General features: G+C 42.4%; 1 protein-coding gene across 4 annotated transcripts in view; it reads right to left on the reverse strand.

Annotated features, from left to right (window-relative positions):
- The window catches only part of SMAD2 (SMAD family member 2), an 84,480-nt gene extending 69,378 nt beyond the window's left edge, over positions 1-15,102 (reverse strand). The window contains exon 1 of one of the 4 annotated variants that reach the window (XM_023241969.2): positions 14,970-15,102. The gene's annotated coding sequence lies outside the window, so the exon portion shown is untranslated. Of the gene's footprint in view, positions 1-14,546; positions 14,724-14,914 lie in introns of those variants that run through there. The other 3 variants (XM_023241970.2, XM_045042229.1, XM_023241966.2) reach the window with 3 other exon arrangements.
- Positions 15,103-21,363: the final 6,261 nt, after the last annotated feature.

Below are 21,363 nucleotides of genomic sequence, written 5' to 3' on the forward strand. Positions count from 1 at the left end.
ATTTAGATCGTTTCCAATTCTCCACTCTTACAAGCTACCAGGAGTAGTCTGTGTACCTTCTTACACGTATGTGAGAGCTGTTCAGGGGCAGAAACTTTCAAACTTCTTGATCAAAAGAGCAGACCTGCAGTGAGAAATACATCAGTCTCTCTCAATTAAAACAGACATTTTACTGTATGTCACCCTCTGCTATTTCTCTAAATTGAGTGTCATGAACCACTGGTGAACGTGAAATCAATTTGGTTGGTTCTGAAAAATTCCTTTTAAAAAGCAAAAGAAAAAATAGACAAAAATTAAGTATAAAAAGTAGAGACAATAAAATAGAAAACAGTACACTTAATTATTTCAAAATTTTAATTGTTTTTATCACACGTAAGATACATTTTCCAAGAGGGTCTGTAAAAAACATACGAAAGCCACTGCCTTGGGACATATGCCGAGGAGCAGAAAGGCTGCAGAGTAGGCCATGCACACAGACTCTACGAATACTGTCAACATGGTTCTAGCAACTGTCACTCCCACCAGGGAAGTAGGAGTTCCTCTTTAGCCCCACGTCACCAACATTTGACATTATTTAGTCCCTTGGAACTTTTGCCAAAAGGATGGGTGTGACACGGAGGGTTGCTGATGTTTTGCACTTCCCTGACTACTAAGTCGTCTCAGGATATTTTCATGTTTATTGACTTTTCAGGATTCATTCCTTTGAATCATTTGTTCATACTCACCACCTTTTTCTTAAATCACGGGATTGATTTATAGATTCTGGATAATAGCCTTTTGTTAATTACACTTGCCACATCTCTTCACCCAGCAAGTGACTTTTGGTGGCTTTTTACACTAAGATTTCACTTTAATGTGCTCAAATTTAATCAATATTTTAAATATTATGTATAAATGGGTATCTTTTTTTTTTAAATGAAGTGGGTTTTTTTTTTTTTTTTAACGTTTGAGAGAGAGAAAGAGAGAGAGAGAGAGCACGAAAGCGAGCGAGCAGCGGAAGGACAGAGAGAAAGGGAAACACAGAATCCGAAGCAGGCTCCAGGCTCTGAGCTGTCTGTGAGCAGAGCTCAACGTGGGACTTGAAATCATGAAACACGAGATCATGACTTGAGCTGAAGTCGGATGCTAAACAAACTGAGCCACACAGGTGCCCCTACGTGGGTATCTTCTTAAAAATCCCTCCATATGTTGTCATCTTTTAGAAGTCATAAAGTCTCAAGTTTTGCTTTGTGTATTTTGGTGTATGTTGTGAGGTAGGGATCTTTCCCTCCCCAACAAAGATAACCAAGTATACGAGTACTATATATTGAATCTTCCTTAGCAGTTACAATGCTACTTGTGTTTCTGGGTCCTTTTCTTTTTTTCCCCATTAATCTATATTTAAGGCAAATACCATCATGTCTTAACTACTAAAGTGAAAGTATATTTCTTGATATTGGAGAAAGTGACTTCTTTCACCTCCTGGGATTTTAATTGGAATGACACCAAATATACGAGAAAGAAAACTGACATATATAATAGTGTCTTCCATTCATAAACACAAGTATATACATCTCCCTATAATTATATGAGCCTTAAAATTTTCTCCATTAAGGTCCCACACATTTTGGCTTTATTTTTTCCTAGGTATTTTACAGTTTGTGTTGCCATTTTAAATGGTGACTTTTAAAAATTTAAATTGTCGCTGGTATACAGAAATGCACGGTATTTATGTATTGGCTTTAAAAATCAACTTTATTGAGGCTTAGTTTGCATACAATGAAATGCACAGATGCTAAATGTATAGTTTGAGGAGTTCTGACAAATATATACATCCACATAACCAGCATCCTAATCAAGATATAGAACCATTTCCACCATCTCATCAAGTTTTCTTGTGTCCCTTTTCAATTTACCCTCTTCACCCATTACTGATCTGATTTCTATCAAAGTAATTGTGCCGGTTCTAGAAATTCATATAATTGGAATCATGTCATATGTACACTTCTGTTTTTTTTTTTTAACCAACACCCTTTGCTCAAATTAAGCAAGTTCTCTTATACTCCTAGTTTTCTAAGAATCAGTACAGAATTTAATCATATGCTATTTTCCCCTTCACCCATCAAGATTATCATTTGGCTTTTTTCCTTTGATGTGATTTCATTTATGGGTTTTCTTACGTTTAATCACCTTTACATTCCTGTGACACACCCTGACTAGCTATGTTTTTTTGTTTTAAGCAAATACTAATATTTTACCTAAAATTTTTATTGCCATGTTCATTAGTGAGATGTGGCCTATTCATTCCCTTTGCCTAGTACATTCGTCCCATCAGGGGTATCTAGATTGCAGTAGCCTAACAAAATCATGTTTTCTGTTATTTCCTATAACATTTCGTGTAAGACTGAAATCATGGATTCTTCGTATGTTCTATACAACTTGCCCATCTGGGGTTTTCACTTGGGGTTTGGTTTCTTGGTTTTGGGTTTTTATTTAATTTTATTTTGGTGTAGGTAGTTGTCTAATTTAAGTTTTTAAATTATAATCTAGTCAAGTTTCTTATTCTTAAGCCAATTTTAGTAATTTATTTTACAAGAAATTGTGCATTCTGTTTTCAAATTTAAAGGCAAAAAGCTGTTCACCGTGTTCTCAGCTTTAAAATCTCAATTTGTCTGTAGTCATATCCCCTTTTGATTTCTAATGCATTTGTGCCTTTTTTTCCTCCTCTATCAATCTTGGCAAACGTAGTCTTTTCAACTTGGCACCTTTGGTTCAGTCGATCCGATTATAACTTTTTTTTTTCATTAATGTTTCTCAACTTTATTTCCTTCCTTTTCCTAACTCATCACATTGTATAGTTAACGCATTAGTCTTTAGTTCTTTAGTAACAAACATTTCCTCGTGAATGTGATTAGTGTCCTTATAAAATAAACCCTGGGGGGGAAAAAAACCCAAAAACCCTAGGAATCCCCTTGTTCCCTTCCACCAGATGAGGGTACAGCAAAGACAGCGGTCTAAGAAGTAGGAAGCACGTCCCCCACCAGACACCAAATCTGCTGGTGCCCTGAACTTGGACTTCAAGCCTCCAGATCTGTGAGAAATAAATTTGTTTTTATAAGCCACCCAAGTCTATAGAATTGTTACAGCAGACCAAAATGGATTCAGACATAAATCCTAACGCCTAGTGTATATTTTTTATTCCTTTACTTTGAAACTATGTCATCATACTTTTAGTTGTGTCTACTAATAAAAAGCATTTGAGGTTTTTTGTTTTGTTTTGTTTTTTTAAGTTGCCACTGTCCTTTAACCAGCAAGCTTTATTAAAATACCTGGGCCAATTTTCTATCATCTTATTTTGTGTTTTGTAATTCTTCTGCATCTTCTTTGCTTTTTCCTCCTTTTTTGCCTTCTGTTGGAATGATCAAATTTCTTCATTTCCACTCCCTCATCCTCATTTGGAGTTATACATTCAATTCCAATTCTTTTGGGGGGGAAGGGTGGGGAGATACCCTTAAAAATTTTTTTAATGGAAAACTTTCATCAGAAGGTTGCAGGTGAAAACACAGCTTACTACAAAACCATAATAAAGGAATTAGAAAAAGACAATCTCATGCAAACAGAGAAGGGTAAAAAAGAAAGCAAGTAAAATTTTGATAACTGGAAAATGAATGGATGAACAGATCAGAGACTACTAACTCTACTAACTCTAAGCGAGGTATGGGGAAACATCCTGATTTTCACAGCAGAATCCTCAAAGGGTTAAGTAAAAGTCAGCACTAGTCACAGCAAAAATTGAGGGCTCTGAGAGGGGAGATGAAAAAGGCAGGATTGGGTGAGAGATATCTGAGAAGCAATTAGATCCTGAGATCTGCTCTCCAACTCTATCTATGTCACTAAGTACCTGTTCCTGTTCCTCTCCCTCTCTAGAAGACTAAATGTTTATTCTCAGCAGAAAGTAAAACAGTCTCACTGGACTAGGAGATGGCCTGGGGATCACCGGGAAAAGAGAGGGAGTAAATGAACGCGAGTACACTGCATGCTGAACGCAGACTCCCAATCCCTTCCTCCACTGGGTTCTGGCTCCCAAAATACTAGCAGCCAGACCTTTACCATTTAGTCAGATCAAGACTCTGGGGTGCCTGACCCAACCGAGGAGAAAAGACGTACAGATACTAATACTGAGAGTTTACCAACAAACAGCCCACACAGATTACTCTACACTGAAACTGAAAGGAGACAAGCCTCACCCACAGGCTCGGTTTTCAATCGGCTTTTTGGACCCCTACCTTCGTAATCAAGGATGACTCTCATTATCTGAGGAAAAAATGGCCCAAACCTGAAAAACACAACTCAAGAAATTTGAGACCATACAGAGAGAAGAAATCATTGTAAAATCATCAACATAGCTAGAGAAATGAGGGAAGACAAGAGCAACCCTGAAGCAAGTGCAGCATGTTTTATAAAAGAAACATTAAAAAAATTAGAGAGCTTTGGATAGCTTGAGAGTTCTTGATAGCAGAAAGGGCAGACATCAATAGAAGGGTTGGAAAGGTAGAGGAAATCCAGAAAGTACAACAGTAGGATGAAAAATAGTAGAAAAAGTGAAGAGGACTGAAGGACTTAATTCAGGAGGTCCAATGTCCAAAGAGGACTTCAGAAAGACATTAGAGATAACAGCGGGGCAGGGGTCAATCAAAGAAATCAAGAAATATTCCCTGAACCGAAAGACCTAAAGGGCCAATCAAGACCTCAGGACAATAGAAAAGAACACACCCACATACATCCAGGTTGGTGGCTGTTAAACTTCAGAATGCTAATGACAAAGAAAAGTCTGAAGTCTCCTGGCAGAAACAACAAGTTATTTTAAAAAGAATCACAATAGCTTTGGTTTTCTCAAGAGTAACAGTGTAAGTGAGGTCAACAGAGCAATGCCTTCATAATTCGGGGCAGGGGGACTACTTCCAACCGAGAATTCTATTACCCAACCAGGGTAGAATAAAGGTATTTTCGACATGTAACATCTCCAGATATTTACCCAACACGTTCTCTCTCAAGGAAAGTCTTGACAGACATGTTTCATTAAAAGGAAGGAGAGCCAAAAGAATAAGGGATCTAACAAAGAAAAAAGGTGAAGGAACCTCATAAGATGACCAAGAATGAAGAGGGATCCCAGGATGACTGCTGTGTCCTAGGTATACAGGCAACCAATGCAAACTGGAGCAAGTTCAAAAATATACAGCCAAGAATAATGCCAGGCTTCTCTCCAAAGTGCACAAACATCATAAAAGTCAATGGAAGCGTTGTGATGAGCCCCACAATGGTCATCGTAAATGATTAAGAGTAAATGATACAGTAAAGAACCACCCGATACCTCTCTTTTAACCACCACCTTAGCAAGAGATTTCTGCTCCCACAGACTACAATGCAAAAGAAGAAAAAAACTGCCTGAGAAATTCTCACGTATTCATACATGTCTGTATACACGTGCAATTTCTTTAGACCAGGGCTGCCCAACAGAAATAGGATGCCATCCACACATAATCGTAAATTTTCTACTAGCCACATTAAAAAACTAAAAATATAAAATTAATCATTTAAATAATTTAATAATTTAATCCCACTATATCCAAAATTACTATTTCAATGCACAATCAGTACTAAAAAGTAAAATACTTTACATTCTATTTTTTGTTCTAAATGTTATAAATCTCCTGTGTATTTTCCACTTGCTGCCCATCTCAGTTCTGACTCGCTATATTCCAAGTGCTCGGTGGCCACATGTTGGGACACAGCAGCTCTAGAATGATACACCAGAAAGAAGCTCATAACAGTGGTTCCCCTTCTGGAAAGTAGAACTGGGGAGTAGGAGGTGGGAGTTTTCAGGGAGACTTACTTTTCATTATTTACTATTTTGTTCCTTTTGAATTTTGCACCATATTCATGTACTACCTACTCAAAAACATGAATAAAGTCCATTCCATAGAATAAATACATAAACGTAGATATCCTCTGACCTGCTTCTAGAAACCTACCTCATGTATGTGTAAAATGATGAATAAACTAAGTTTATTTGTTGCGACACTGTTTTTAATACCCTGAGACTGGAAATAACCTAAATGTCCGTCAACAGAAGACTGGTCAAATACATTACAGCACCCATACAAAATAATACTCTGAAACCAAAGTAAATGGGTACTCATTATGTACTGACATGGAATAATCTATAAGATGATTATATAAAATACGTGACTCTTTGTCCTAAAAAGTAATATATGCACAAAGTTGCTCATATATGGACAGAATTACTGGAACATTACACAAAAACCTAGTAACGTTACTAGCCTTTGGAAAGGCAACTGGGTGGCAAGGGACAGGCTCGCAAAGAGACTTTTCACCATATATCCTTTTGTACCTTTTGAATTTTGAATGGTAATAATGTATTACCTATCTTAAAAGCCCCTCATTCTACATCTAGCTGGTATCTTTTTATTTACCATGTTTGGTCTTCATGTGATATGTAAGTTCATCTATAAAGACTAGTGTTTTTCTAGTTTCTTCATAGAGAGCTTTGAGGCTTGTTTTTCCCAGAGGCCAGATACTTGAATGATACTGAAGTAGTTTTTATACATACACACACACTTAGCACATAGTTCCCAGAGTCATATCATTACAACTTCATCCCTAGCAACTGGATTCGTTAGTAAACTCCCCAAAGTCAGCTTTTCCTGAACACTGACTGATTTCCAAGTTTCTGGTACCTGGAAACATCTCTCTCCCTCTCCTCCCTTCCTTTCCCCCTCCCTCTCTAGATCAACTATATAGATAAGAGAAAAAATTTATATACCCAAGGAAAACTCTTACATCTTATTCAACATTTGTAGCAGGTGGAATGGGCCTAATCTGTGTCTGCTTTGGCATGTCTGTGTGATTTTAAGAAATCTAAGTAAAGAAGAGTTTAGTCAATAATGACAAACACTGGAAAAAGTAGCATGATAACTAAAAAAGACTGCTAAACTTGGCTGTTCAGAATTCACTGGTAACTTCTGAAAGGGAGGTAGGAAGCGAATATGAAAGAGTGGCAAAAAACGTTTCCAAGGTTCAAGTGTAGAACAAAGGAAGTGATTAAATATAGAAAGCAAATGTAGGTTTCAAATATCTTCAAATTACAAATACAAAATATTCCCCAAATACCTATATGAATTTTTATTTCAAAAGAAAGCTAGATTTTTCAACATAAAATACTTCAAGTGTAATAGTGCTGTCTCAAACACCTAAGGTCCTTCCAGAAAGAGTACCAAATCACCATAAGATTTTTGGCAATCCTGTTCAAACATGTGCTACACAGGTAGACAAAAACAAAAAACAACTAATGACCTGAATTTTGGCAATGGTTTTAGTCAAAGAAATGAGGATAAAAAAAGTATTAAAAATATATATATAAAGATAGACAACAACTCATTGAAAAACAGACTTCTCGATTCTCACTGTAACTATGCTCTTTTCCAAAGTTGTAAGCCAGAAAGGAAAGACCCTGCCATTGGAAACATAAGGTGGCCCCACTAGAGAACGATGGGTGTCTTTTAAATGAAAGCAAATAGAAAACATTCGTGTGTTCAATTTTATGGACTGTTAAAACCTAAAGTGAGAGCATGAATTTAACCCTGAAAGCAGGTCATTGGCTCAGTGAAAGGCCACATTACATACGGACTGCTGTGTAAAGAGACTACCTATTCTTGGAGTTCTATTCCTTTCTCCTTGAAAGAGTTGTATGGAATCTTTATGTCAGTAAGCAGCTTGTAAACATAAAATTACATGCTGGTTTATCATTCCCAGATTAAATATATATATATATATATATATATATATATATATATATATATATATATATATCCAACTATTAGGAGACCACACTGGCCCAGACTCAAATCGGCATGACGATTCAGTACTCCAAATGCCCTTCCAACTCCCAGAGTCTTGACCTGCTGAAGCAGCCGCTTACAGTCCTCAGGGTGTGCAAGTGCAATCAAAGCAAAATCTAGAGTAGGCTTGTTCAACAAAACTTTCTATTAAAATTAAATTTAACATTTATTTCTTCAGTTACTGCAGTCACAGTTCAAGTGCTAAGCAGCCACCTGTGGCTAGTGTCTACCATATTAGTTCCGGTCTACAGCCAAGGTTTTTCTCCGCGATCAGTCCTCAGGGGGAGCTTCAAAGGTTTCCCACAGGAGAGGACAACTGAGCAGGCAGGACTTCTGCAACCGCCCATCCCCCTTACATTTTGAGATTCTGCATAATGTTTTGTACGTTCTGGGTGCTGTTGTGTGCATACAGGGGTGGGTGTGGGTGTGTGTGCGCGCGCGAGCATGCACGTGTTAAGTCTGAAAACTACTGGCTTAGAGCAGAAATGATGTACAAACCTCAGACCAAAGCTGAACCCTCTGATACTTAAAACAGTTTATAAATAAAAGTTTAAATGGCCAGTTTACATGAACTACTGCCTAACCACCTGTCTGTGAAGTAAAAGGCTGGTCTAAGCATGGAAAATTTGCATTCACTGCCACAGATAGAACATCTCTAGTCAACAAAAAAGTTTCCATAGGTCATTCAAATCAAGGGAGAAAGCTCACGGCCCTGCTTCCATTGTAGCATTTATCAGGAGTTTATTCTGTGAATTTTGCAAATCAGATTCGCCGCCCCATATTTTGTAAAGAAGCATGAGATTAAAACAGAGCATTTCCTTAATATTCACAGAAGTTTAACCATTATCTTTTTTTTTTTTTTAACATTTATTTATTTTTGAGAGACAGAGAGAGACAGAGTATGAGCAGAGGAGGGGCAGAGAGAGAGGGAGACACAGAATCTGAAGCAGGCTACAGGCTCCGAGCTGTCAGCACAGAGCCCAACGCGGGGCCCGAACTCACAAACCGCGAGATTATGACCTGAGCCGAAGGAGGACGCTCAACTGACTGAGCCACCCAGGCGCCCCTACCCATTATCTCTTTCTAGAATTTTTGGAAGAGCTGAAGCAGCATACAAAAATGCACTTTACCTTAGACACAGGCAAATTACAAGATCACAGATTTCCCATGTTACTTGCTCAGATGGCATCTTTTTTGAATCAAGGTAACGAACTTGATGGACTTCCAATGGCTCCCCCCAAGATTATTCTTCCTTACCAACTGAACACATTAAGCCTGAAACTATGCCCTCCCCCAAAATGGAAGGGAGTTAGGAGGAGGACACCAGATTTAAGGAAATGCAGGTTTTCAGACGCAAACTGGGCACATGTACTGAACAGATAGCAACTAAAGTCTACACTTACTTTCCGCTGCTCTCATCCTCAGGCCAAAGTAATTCCAGATTTTGAAAAATTACAGGACTAAAAAAAAAAAAAAAAGACAAAAAAAAAAAAAAAGAAAGAAAAAGAAAAATCACAGGACTACCTAGAAGAATTAGTGACCATTTCATATTACAATGAAATAAACTCACAAATTGTAATGGGATTAAAGTCACTCACTAGGATCTCTGTTTTCTTAAGAGCCCAAACTAAAGAGATCTAAATTACCAGGCACCAGCCCTACTACTGTGGCTCAGTTACATCTAAAAGGAATGTACACCCTGTGTACTCTAGAATGTAAGTCACAGAATTAGCTTAATATTTCTGGCTATCTGGCCAAATCAAAGGCAGTGTCTAAATCCATCTAGCTTGGCAAAATTATATTCTCCCCACATGAAATTACAGAAACTGAAGCTGAGGGCTATCCTTGACATGACTAGCTAGAATCAGCACTGAAATATGCCCTAATTGAATACATCGCAATTATAACAATCTGGAATAATGATCAAAATTGATCAGAGACAAGCCATAAGCCTCAAACTCATTTTTAAATGAGTAAGATTGAATTACTTGTGTACTACTGGAAAAAAAAATGGCTAAGGCGATGTGTTACAAGGTCACCAATTAGCATTTAACGGAGTAGATTTAGAAAGTAACTCTTCCTGGATAGGAAGGAGAATAATCTAAAAAAAAAAAATATTAAGGCTAAATACTGGGTCAAAGTCACACATAAGAGGCAAGAAGCCCTCAACAGACAGGCTAGCCAACTGTCCATACTTGTTCAGTCCTCGAAATCTCCAGCACACTCTATCTTGAAGCCTGAGTGAAATGTTTTAGCTGACACCCCTGCAGACTGACAAGGAATGACCTACTCCAAAAAAAGGGGGTGGCATGGGGTGCTACAGCACTTAGATCACCTTTCTTTACTACTGGCCTAGCATGAAAGGCTTCTCAGTCACGAACAGTGGCGCTCTAAATAGCAAAACAAATGAAAAACATCTTGCTCATAGTAGGTCCTGTGGATCTTTCACAAAACAAGTCATTCTATATGGCACAATGTTCTACCCCTTTAAGAACATTTGCTAATCATCCCAAATGACACTCTAAAGCATATTATGTAGATTACTGCACTCTTAAAAAGATTTTCCCAAACATGGCTTAAGCTAATTGATGAACATTCATTACTACGCTTTCAGGTCTGGTCCTGCACTGAATGGTCCCAGACATGCTAGTTAGGCTCTGAATATTTGTTTTGTGTCCTGTAGATTATCTCTATTATCCTCACCAGGCTGTTATCTGTTTTTTTTTTTCTTTCGAGACACACAGAGGCTGAAACAGTTCCCCATCCTCCTACCCCACCCACCCCCCTCCACTCCTCTTAACCTCCCACATTACTCACAATCTACTTGTTTCTAATCTACTGTGGGTTTAGAAGCTAGATAACTTTGTTAGAAACACCTGAAATAAATGCCAACAGGTTCCGATTAAGGGGCTCGATGGCTCTCCTATCACTAGAACTTTAGCTTAAAAAGAACTGCTGAAAGCTACAACCAGAAGACATGGCGCCTGGGTGGCTCAGCTGGTTAAGGGCCCAACTCTTGATCTCGGCTCACCAAGGTCATGATCTCCGGGTTCATGAGTTCAAGTCCCATGTCGGGCTCTGCACTGATAGGGTGGAGCCTGCTTGGAAGTCTTTCTCCCTGCCCCTACCCAACTCGTGCTTCCGCTCTCACTCTCTCAAAATAAACTCAAGAAAAAAAAAAAAAAAGAAAAAAGAAAGCTACAAGAGAGCAACAGATCACCTGGGAGGACCCTATGTCTGAGGCAATGTTCTAGGTACTTCAACCACAATCATTTAATCCTCGTAATAACCTGAAGAGGCAGGTATCCTTACAACCATTTTCAGCCAGAAAAACAAGGCTCAGGAGTTAAGCAATTTGCCCAACATAGTAACTGAGAAACCAACTATTAGCCTGTCTCTCTGATGCCACAACCCATGGCCGTCCTACTACATGAGATTGTAGCCCAATCCTTATTCTCGATGTCGGTCATTGTCTTTGCACTTTATTTCCAATTCGTTCACTGGAATGTGTCTGATGCAGGTTTGCTTTCTTTCTCCAGCCACTTTCTATAACTAAAGGGCAATGGAGAGTCAAACTAAGGCCGAAGGAAGTTTAGCTCTACAAGTGTTCACCTGTTCAGCAACAAATGTGTTTCTGAAACACTGGCCACATCCTCAGTTGTATAGATAGTGAAAAACTGATGACAAGCTCCTCCCCAAACTACAGACTGTTCCCAGTGACACTATGAGTTAACACTTGTCTTCCCTGGTAATGTCCTCTACAGTAAAGTATGCAACGCAAGCATACTTTAGAAACTGGCTCAGTAACAAATCGCAAGCTCCCTCAATTTGTACAATAAAGTGATTTCCTTACTCTGAAGACTGGAGAACAAGGCAGGAGATAGAAGGAGTTTCTACTTTTCTTTTTTTTTTTTTTTTCAACGTTTATTTATTTTTGGGACAGAGAGAGACAGAGCATGAACGGGGGAGGGGCAGAGAGAGAGGGAGACACAGAATCGGAAACAGGCTCCAGGCTCTGAGCCATCAGCCCAGAGCCTGACGCGGGGCTCGAACCCACGGACCGCGAGATCGTGACCTGGCTGAAGTCGGACGCTTAACCGACTGCGCCACCCAGGCGCCCCTACTTTTCTAATTCCATTAAGGAACAGGGGTATACTTGTTCCCTGTTAGATACTTTATTGCCGAGTCCAGGGCCTGACACACAGCAAAGCCTGTTTTATTTGTTGAATAAATGCTACTTGTTCAATAAATACAAGTTATTTGTTGAATAAATGTATAACCTGTCCTGAATTGGTTTTGAAATCTTCGGATTTCTCACTTCTGACACACCCTTGCAATAGTTAGTGGAAAACAGCTTTCATCTCACAAAAACTAAAAGCTTAACAACGGTTCCTCTCCTCCCATCAAAAGACAAGGGATCTGAAAGACATGCCCCTCTCCACCCTCTAAAAATGACTCTCATCCCAAGAACATGAATGAGCCCCCATCTGCCGGACCGCGCCAAATACAGCTTTTATAAGCATTACAAAAACACCTGTATAAAAAAAGCCGCTCTAAAACAAGGCCTTTGGAGTCCTAAAGTACAAAGCCAATAGAATAAGGAGAGCATTCAGGCATTCATAAGAGCCAAAACTGAAAATATCACCTAAATACAAAAACTTAATAAATGGCTCTTTGATCAGCAGGCTATGCAGCCACATATCTCCCCTCAACATGAATATTATAACAATATGACTCTAATATTTACAATATGAAAATGAAAAGGGGACCTTTTGCCATCTTGAAATAGAAATAACCTTTGTTCCTATTAAAGAGTGACTGCTGAAATATACAAAACCAACCCCAAATTCCTACTTAGTTAAAACACATACCAGGCCTGACAAGCCACAAACAACAGGAAATTACCCCTCATGGTTTCTTACAGGACTATTATTACACGAACCTCACAGATTGTGTAGATTTGATCACTTTCGGCTAGGCACAGGTAAGTTACAACCATGAAAAAGCAAACTTTTGCTGAACACCTACAATGTAAAAGCACTTTAGAAGACACAACTACAACGCATAAAATCAAAGCTCTGAGAGCAATTTCTTACTAAACAAGCCCAGAAATGGATATTTCCAATCACATTGATTAAAACTTGCCAATGAACTACTTTAAACTCAATTTTAACATTAAGAGTACTAAGTGAGCACTTAGACTCAACATATTCTTATTCATTACCACGACTAATTTTATGGCAAAAATTAAGGAACTTTAAAAACAAAAATCAGTGTTACTTTTCTAATTTAATATAAATGTTTGCTAAATAAACTTCTGGTTGAGAAAATTCCTCCAATATCCTGTATGGTTTTTTTAAGGCAAATGAGAAAAATCCTCAAACTAGTATACATTTATGAAATCTATTTTACATGATGTCTCCCATCTCTGTTATATCTGCTTTGCATATTTATGTATTTACATTAAAACTCCTCAAACTTCATTTAACTACTTAACTTACACTTCTATTTAAAGAAAACGTTTTAAAGGGGGTCAAAACTAGAAAAGCAAATGTATTTTCAGAGTAATAGCAAATTATTTTATGTGGCTCAAGGAAAAACATCCTTACGATCAGTGATACAGGTTCAATTCATATAAAACCAGGAAAAAAATGAAAAGGAACAAAGATTACAGAATTATGAAGAATTCTATAAATTAATTCAAATTTCAAGGAGCACTTTTGAAAGATGTAATTACTCCCAAGTTAAGTTTGTGTGACCACTTATTTATCCATTAACAGTTACTTTACATGTGTTACTTCAGAAGTTTAAAACAACCAAATTTAGGACACTCCAAGCTGTAACAAACAAGACACGATTTTGATGGAAAAAATGCTTCCAAACTCGTTTTACCTGGAGATGCTTTTCTAATTAAAGGTTTAATTGACAAGAAACCGGTAGTATTTAACTTTTAAGGGGTCAAGAGGAAGGAACAACAAAACCAACCTAGGTATTGTTTTCCTTTTGTTTGGGATCAAAAGGAAACCATAACCACAAAAAGGTTAAGTAAAAGCCCAAAGTACCCAACCCAAGGACAGTATCCCCCAAGAGAAAACAAAACAGAGTTGCAATTTGTAAACCAAGTTTGAAATACGCGAATCAATTAGCGTGCTTTCCTAAAGGCGTGTGATAAAAACTAATGGGCTCCGCTCGCAGAGCAACTTTCACAAGTGAATGCAGGAGGATCTCGGCAGAGTATCAGCCGTGTGCGTGCTTGTGAGAGTACACACAAGCAATTCAGAACCCCGGGACTATAATGGTTAACAAAGGTTACGGGGCGGGGGGGGGGGGAGGAAAGTGGAAGCGAAGTATCGCACGCTCCTAACACGGCTTGCCAACAACTCCCGAAACGAGAGCTCCGTCCCTCCGGCTTTGAAAATCAGAACCACAAACTACCAAGCGCGTTCGCGGCGGAGGGGACGGGCCCCGGCCGGCCCCAGCTCCCGGAGGAGCAGCTCGGGCGCCGACCCCTTCCCCTCCGGCCCGTCCGGCCCCGCCACACCCCGGCCCCCAGCCCCCGCGGCCATGTGACGCGGCGAGCCTCGCCGACCCGAGCCCGACACAAACACACCCCTAGCCCCGAGGGCCCGCCGGGCGCCGCCGCTTTACCTGCGCGCCGAGGCTCCGGGTCCCGCCCCGTCAGAGCCGGGGGTCCGGGACCTTTTGTTCCTTCCTCTTCCGAATGGGATGAGGGGCTGGCGGGGAGAGGGGAAGGGGCGATTGGAGGCGGAACTGAAAACACTCTCGCGGCCGCCCGGCCCGCCCCGCCCCCCAGCCACTGCCCGGCCCGCGGCCCGGCGCGCGGGGAGGGGGCGCGGGCTCGGCCACCGCCCGCCGGAGGGAGGGGGTGGGGACGCGCGTCCCGCCGCCGCCGCCGCCGCCGCCCCTCCTCCCCTCAGGCGCGCGCCCGCCCGCATCCCCCACCCCTCGGGCCGCCCGGACGGCCGGGCCCTCCCCCGCCGCTCCCGCCGGCCCACCTCCGCTTCCGCCCTGCGCCCTCCGCCGCCGGCCGCAGCGGCGCGGCGCACCCACCTCCGGGCGGCTCGCTCGGCGCTCGCTGGCTGCTGGCTGGGAGCTGCTCCGCCGCCGCCGCGGCCGCGCGGTAGACCCGCCTCCCACCCCGGGCCGCGAGCCCCGCCGATTCGCCGGCGCAGCCCCGGGGCTGGCACCCTGCCGCCCGCTGATTGGCGCCCCCGGCCGCCCGTTAGGGCGCGAGGCACGCCGGCCGAGCGCAGCGCTCGGCGCGCACGGAAGACGGGGTGAGCGGAGGAGGGAAGGAAGGAGGCCGAGCACCCGGGAAGGGTCGGGGCGCGAGCGGGGTTCGGAGAGTCGCGGGCCACTACCTCCCCACCTTCTTTCCCTTTGGCCGCCCCGCCCTCCCGGCCGGACCGGCGGCGCGCGCAGCCAATCAGCGCGCGCGGTGCTCGGGGTGTGAGCCGCGCGTCGGGGGCCTCGAATCGGAAGGGAGACGTCGCTCGCTGATTGGTCCCGCCTCCCCCGTAGAGCGTGAGGCGAGGCGCGGCCGGGCGGGAGGGCTGCCGGGCGGCCGAGGATGAGGCGGAGTGGGACGCCCGCGGTTTCGGTTGACTACGTCTGGGGCGCGCTCCCACGAGGCTCTGGGAAGAGAAGGGGAAGGGGAGCGATGAGCAGGGGAAGGGAAGGCACGGAACCCGCCGAGCTGCCGACCACCCCTCATTCATCGCCTGGGCCCGGGGCCCCTCCCCGGTCTCCTGCCAGCGCCATTGGGTGGGGCCTGTGGGGGCCGCCGCCTAGTCCACCTTCCGTACTCAAGCCGGGAGTGGACACGTGCTCATCTTTTGAGGGGGCCCGGGGTCCGCCTCGGGGACGGGACGAGATGGGGCAGAAAACGGGTCCGCAGAAACCCGAGGACCCGACCCACCCTGGGCCCGCCCAGAGGCGAATGAGTGGGCGGGGCCCTCGTGGTGGTAAACGGGGCGGGGTCCGAGATGTAAATAAGCCCAAGGAGGGGATTTTTTTTACCGGGCTTAGGAGCCAGGGTAAGGGATGCCAGGTATTTAGGTAGAACCGGAATCTTGGTTCTGTCTTCGTTAAAAATGGTGCTAGTCATGCATGCTCTGAAAGATCCTTGCGAAGTCTAAAAGATAAGCGCTTAGCACGATGCTCCCTAATTGCTGGGTTATCTTCCCTTCCTCTTCCATTCTCCACTGATGAGGTGATGTTCTTGGGCCCCAACTTCGCACATGTGCTATACAAGGCCCTAAGCTGCTGGCTGTCCAAGGCTGGTGGGCGGGTGTCCGCACTTCAGTAATCTTGTCGCTTGTACCCTACGGACACCCAAGCCTATGCTGAAACATTGAACCCAGCTGATCACATCAAGTATTTATTAAGCACCTACTACGTTTGGCGGGGAGCACCACAGCACCAAAGACGAAAAGGAACAGGTCTTACACGGGTAGTTGGTGCCAGAGCAAGACCGGAACTCGGTTTTCTTGGCTCCATGGCCCGCACTCATCCCCCTCCATCCTTACTTCGTGGCTTCAACGGGGAGCTCAAGACAAACGAGGAAAGAGACACTTGGTAGTGCACATCTGTTTTCTAACAGGCCAGGTGACCATTTCCAACCGCAAGAGTTTTGAAGCATACTCTTTCTTTTCAGAAATGAAAGCTTCCCTGAAGAGCGTGCCTTCAAATGGACTTGGAGAGATCGTTGGCCATTCTCTGTGTCCTGCAGGTTTTCCAGACCATCAAGATGTTCATTTCTACCACCTCCTCCGATATGGAAGCCCTGGAGTTAAGCAAATTGTAGTTTTGAATGCTGCTGTGTTCCCAATCTGTGAGCTTTGACAAGTGGAATTCACCTGCAGTGATGGCTCTTTAAAAATAGTTACGTGATGGAGCGCTTGGGTGGCTCGGTCAGTTAAGCGTCCGACTTCGGCTCAGGTCAGGATCTCACGGTCTGTGAGTTCGAGCCCTGCGTCGGGCTCTGGGCTGATGGCTCAGAGCCTGGAGCCTGCTTCACATTCTGTGTCTCCCTCGCTCTCTGCCCCTCCCCTGTTCATGCTCTCTCTCTCTCTGTCTCAAAAATAAATAAACGTTAAAAAAATTTTTTTTTAAATAAAAAGTTACATGGTGATTCAATAAAATAAATATGACCATGAAGAGCATAGGGCTTTGAAGTGGAAGGAAAGTCAATGGTCGTTATCATTTCTTCCTTTCTGTTGCCTTCATGCGTTTGTGCTAAGATGAACGTACTCGGCAGAAATTCTTCACAAGTTTACCTCCAGGGTGGATTCTACCATTGTCAGTTTAGAGACAGCTATATTCACCCGTTTTAAAAATTAGCTTGTGAAGGAGACCCGGGAAGCCAATTGGTGGAGCTGTTCCACCTCCTAAGATTTCTATTTCCACTTCCCAGAGACATCAGGGAGGATAGTCTAGGGCAAAGGCTGTTCCATTTAGAAGTAGGAAGGCTGTTTTTGATTTTTGGTTCTTCTTCCTGCTAACACAAGCCAACTGTTTTAATATGAAATAACTTATAAAAAGCTACCCTGGGTCACACAAATATTTTCTGCTTTGTGACCCGGATGTGCACTTGGGTGTCCACGTGGGAGAGTGGGAGTAGAAACAAAAGCAAGGGTGGCTGGGATTCCAGAAGAATCTGCTCCCAATATGGGAGTTAGGTGCTTTGGGGTACATTAAGTAAATGGGTAATATGCTTGAGGTCTACATTAGACCATCTCTCCGAAGTGTCAGAATCTGGGTTCCTAACTCTTCCCTTTAGGAAGCTGGGATTGAGGAAAGGGGAGGAGGGGAAACCCGACTACAATGATGTCCCCAAAGGGCTTAGAAGTGGGAGCATGCCTACTGTCCCCTCTGCTAGAAATGCATCTAAACTAAAGGGGGTCAAGACAGAAACTAAAGGCAGATGGAGCAGAGATTGTCATGGCAACAACCAGCTTGGAAATCCACTGGGGTACCTCAAGACAGACCTAACAGTAGGTCCCTATTGTATAAATTGTATTGAGTCTTATTTTTATGTGAATAGACGTTGCAAAATCAATTCAGGGGCATCTAGGTGGCTCAGGCGGTTAAGCATCTAACTCTTGGTTTGAGCTCCCGTCATGGTCTCACGGTCCATGGGTTCAAGCCCCACATTGGGCTCTGTGCTGACAGCGCGGAGCCTTCGTGGGGTTCTCTTTCCCTCTCTCTCTCTCTCTCTCTCTCTGGCCCTCCCCTGCTCTCTCGCTCTCTCAAAATAAATAAACTTAAATCAATTCAGAAGCAATTTAAAAGTAGTTAAATGTGTTGGAAAGACACAGAAGACATAGTAATGGTGGTTGCTTTTGGAAAGAGATCTGTGGAGTCACAAGTTGGAAAACTTAAATTCCATCATTAATTCTTAGGCAGTTTGAGTTTTTTAAAAATCTGTCCTTTCGCTGATATTTCAAAAGATATAACTCCTATTCCATCTCCTCTGATAAATCTATAAAACCCTTCCTGGTTACTCCAGCCCAAAGGATATCGCTCACCTCTGAATTTTCTCTCGTAGTCAAAATGATTTACATACCATGACTTCGCTTTGATTAATGCCTTGATCAGTTAGTTTAGTCTTGAGCAGTTTTTTAACTTTTCATGTGTATGTTTTGTCTCCCCCGTGTAGATTGTAAATTCCTGAAGGACAAGGACAGCATCTTGTTCTCAGTTGTCTTCCCACACTCGGAGATTAAAAAAAAAAAAAAAAATTACTAAGTAATTGAAAAAAGGTGAAATAGAGCATTTGTGTAGCAGGCATATGCTCTGTGTGTGTCAAAGGTCTGCAGGCATTCTGCACAGCTTTGTCCAATCTACTGAGTTGCCCTTGACACAACTCTTGAGTATCCTATCAGCATCCAGTCTGTATACTCGCTCATCCTGGTGGAATGCAATTGCAGCAAGCTTACTACCTCTTAAAGAAAGATCCAGTCATTTACAACTAAAAGGACACCGATTAAATGAGATGACCTAAGTAGAAATTGTAAGGAACAGAGGGATGGTGTTACTTTTGTTGCAAATGACGATGAAGAAATCTGACACCAGCTGGATTTTTATCTCAATATGACGAAATAGCACTTTTTGAAATGAATTTTTAAATGAATTTTTAAACGAATTCATGCTGAAGATGTGTACCTGCCTCTGTGTACACACAGTCTTTATTCACATGCTAGTTTTTATCAAAAATAATAAAAATTTAACATCTGATGGAAATGCTGGAGAATAAAGTATGTGTAAGAAAAAAGAATTAAGTTTGGCATTTATCTGGTGTCTGTTATGTGCCTATCATAAAAGCATGGTGGAACATTCTCATTTTATGGCCAACATTTCTCAAGAAAAGAAGACATTTGTTTAGGGTTTTTTAGATTTAAGGGGAGAAAGTATTTGAGAAGTTGGCACTGGTTGAGAAAAACATTCAGTGAAAAATTTTTTTTTTTTAATTTTTTTTTTTCAACGTTTATTTATTTTTGGGACAGAGAGAGACAGAGCATGAACGGGGGAGGGGCAGAGAGAGAGGGAGACACAGAATCGGAAACAGGCTCCAGGCTCTGAGCCATCAGCCCAGAGCCCGACGCGGGGCTCGAACTCGCGGACCGCGAGATCGTGACCTGGCTGAAGTCGGACGCTTAACCGACTGCGCCACCCAGGCGCCCCTCAGTGAAAATTAAAAACGTATGTCTCATCGTTCTCCAGGCATCTGATAATTAATATATTTCTTATCTATACATTTAAAAGTGTAAATAATCATTGGATCAATTGATTATTGGATAGCTAATCTAACGACTGCTCAAATATTACTTGGTAAATTATAAAACCGTTTTGATGCAATGAGCATGCCCATAAAGGCATTTAAATATTATTTAAGATCTATACGTTTGGGAAAAACTAGACAAAGGCCCATGTCTAAATGCCAAAAGAACAATGTACAAATTATTTAAAGTTCTATTGTAAAGAGGGGTAACTTGGTAGTCATATGTCAACAATAGGGCTTTATGCCTTGATTATAATTGTCTGTGTGTGACAATATTGACTGAGCCAGGCTGCTGCTAGGCAGGAAGGTATAACGCTCTTGGAAAATTTCAAGCATGTTAGCATAATTGCTCTGATGAAGAATGAGGAGCTTATTTAACATAACTGACTAGGGTAGACAATAGATGCATAATCAGTGTCCTAATGATTGAATTAATGAGCCCCAGTTGTTTGTCCTTACTGTAAACAGTCCTCAGCTATGAAAAAGACATTTTGCTGAAGAAGTCTGACGATTGGGTTAGCTGATGAGTGGCCAGAACATCATTAATGGTGGGAAAGGGCCAACTACTATTGGGTCCTAAAGACCTCAATGGTGAATTTCAAGGAGTAAATTATATCACTACATAGCTCCTGCTTGCCTTGAAGTATGCATACAGTCATGGAGCCTGATCAATGCTCTTATTTTCAGATAAAGAAACCCAGGCCCGAGCTTCTTCAAAGTCCGATGGCCACTTAGCTCCAGAAATTACACACAGTATCTACCTTTCCTGCTCTGACACTGCCCACTAATTCATACCCCTGTTCCTGGTCTCTACCCTCACCCATGCCTTTGCTGCTCTCTTCAATTCTCCTGTTCCCATTACCTTCTACGCACATGTCCTGACCAACTATTTCACAGTGAAAATAGGGACACATTTCCTATCCACACCTAACCCCCTAGCATTAGACTATATGTCTGTCTCCGGATCCATCCTTCCAGCCATGTCCTGTGAAAAACCTGCTCCTCCTAGAAAAGGCTTTTCCTTCTGTTCCCTTGGCCACCTAGTCTAGGTTAGCATATACCACCCACCCAAAACACGCATAGCAGCCACACTATCCTATCACCTTTTTAAATGTCTCTTCCAAACTCTATTGAGAAGTACATCCACTTATTTCTGTACTGATTTATCATTTGTCACTCCTTCCCACTAAATGTGAGCTCTGTAAGAGCAGGAAGCATGTCTGCTTTGTTCACCACAGTATCCCTACTCGAGCATGTCTCTCTTGTTCACCACGTTATGCCTAATTTAACCACACACGGAGGCACTCAATAGATATTTTTGAATAGTTGGATGAGTTTCACTCAAACTCAACATCAACTGAAAGTTGATCAACCCCTTTTGTTTTCCTCTCTGAGTGTGCCTTAGCCCGGTTCCCTGGAACATAGAGCCTGGTGCAAGGATGCCTGTGCTTTATTTAGGAGGTATTATCCCAGAGCAGTGACCACAAGAGAAAAAGCAAGGAAGAATGGGGAGTAATGCAGAAAGATGCATCACTATGCTAAACACTGCTTCATGCTAAGCCTTGAAAAGATACAGCCAGTCTCTTGACAGGTGCAGCCACTGGGCCATACAGGACATCTTCCGATGGACAATAAGGAAAAGTCATGCCTTAGAGCAATCTG

The sequence above is a fragment of the Felis catus genome, chromosome D3 (genome assembly GCF_018350175.1).
Source record: "Felis catus isolate Fca126 chromosome D3, F.catus_Fca126_mat1.0, whole genome shotgun sequence".
NCBI lineage: Eukaryota > Metazoa > Chordata > Mammalia > Carnivora > Felidae > Felis > Felis catus.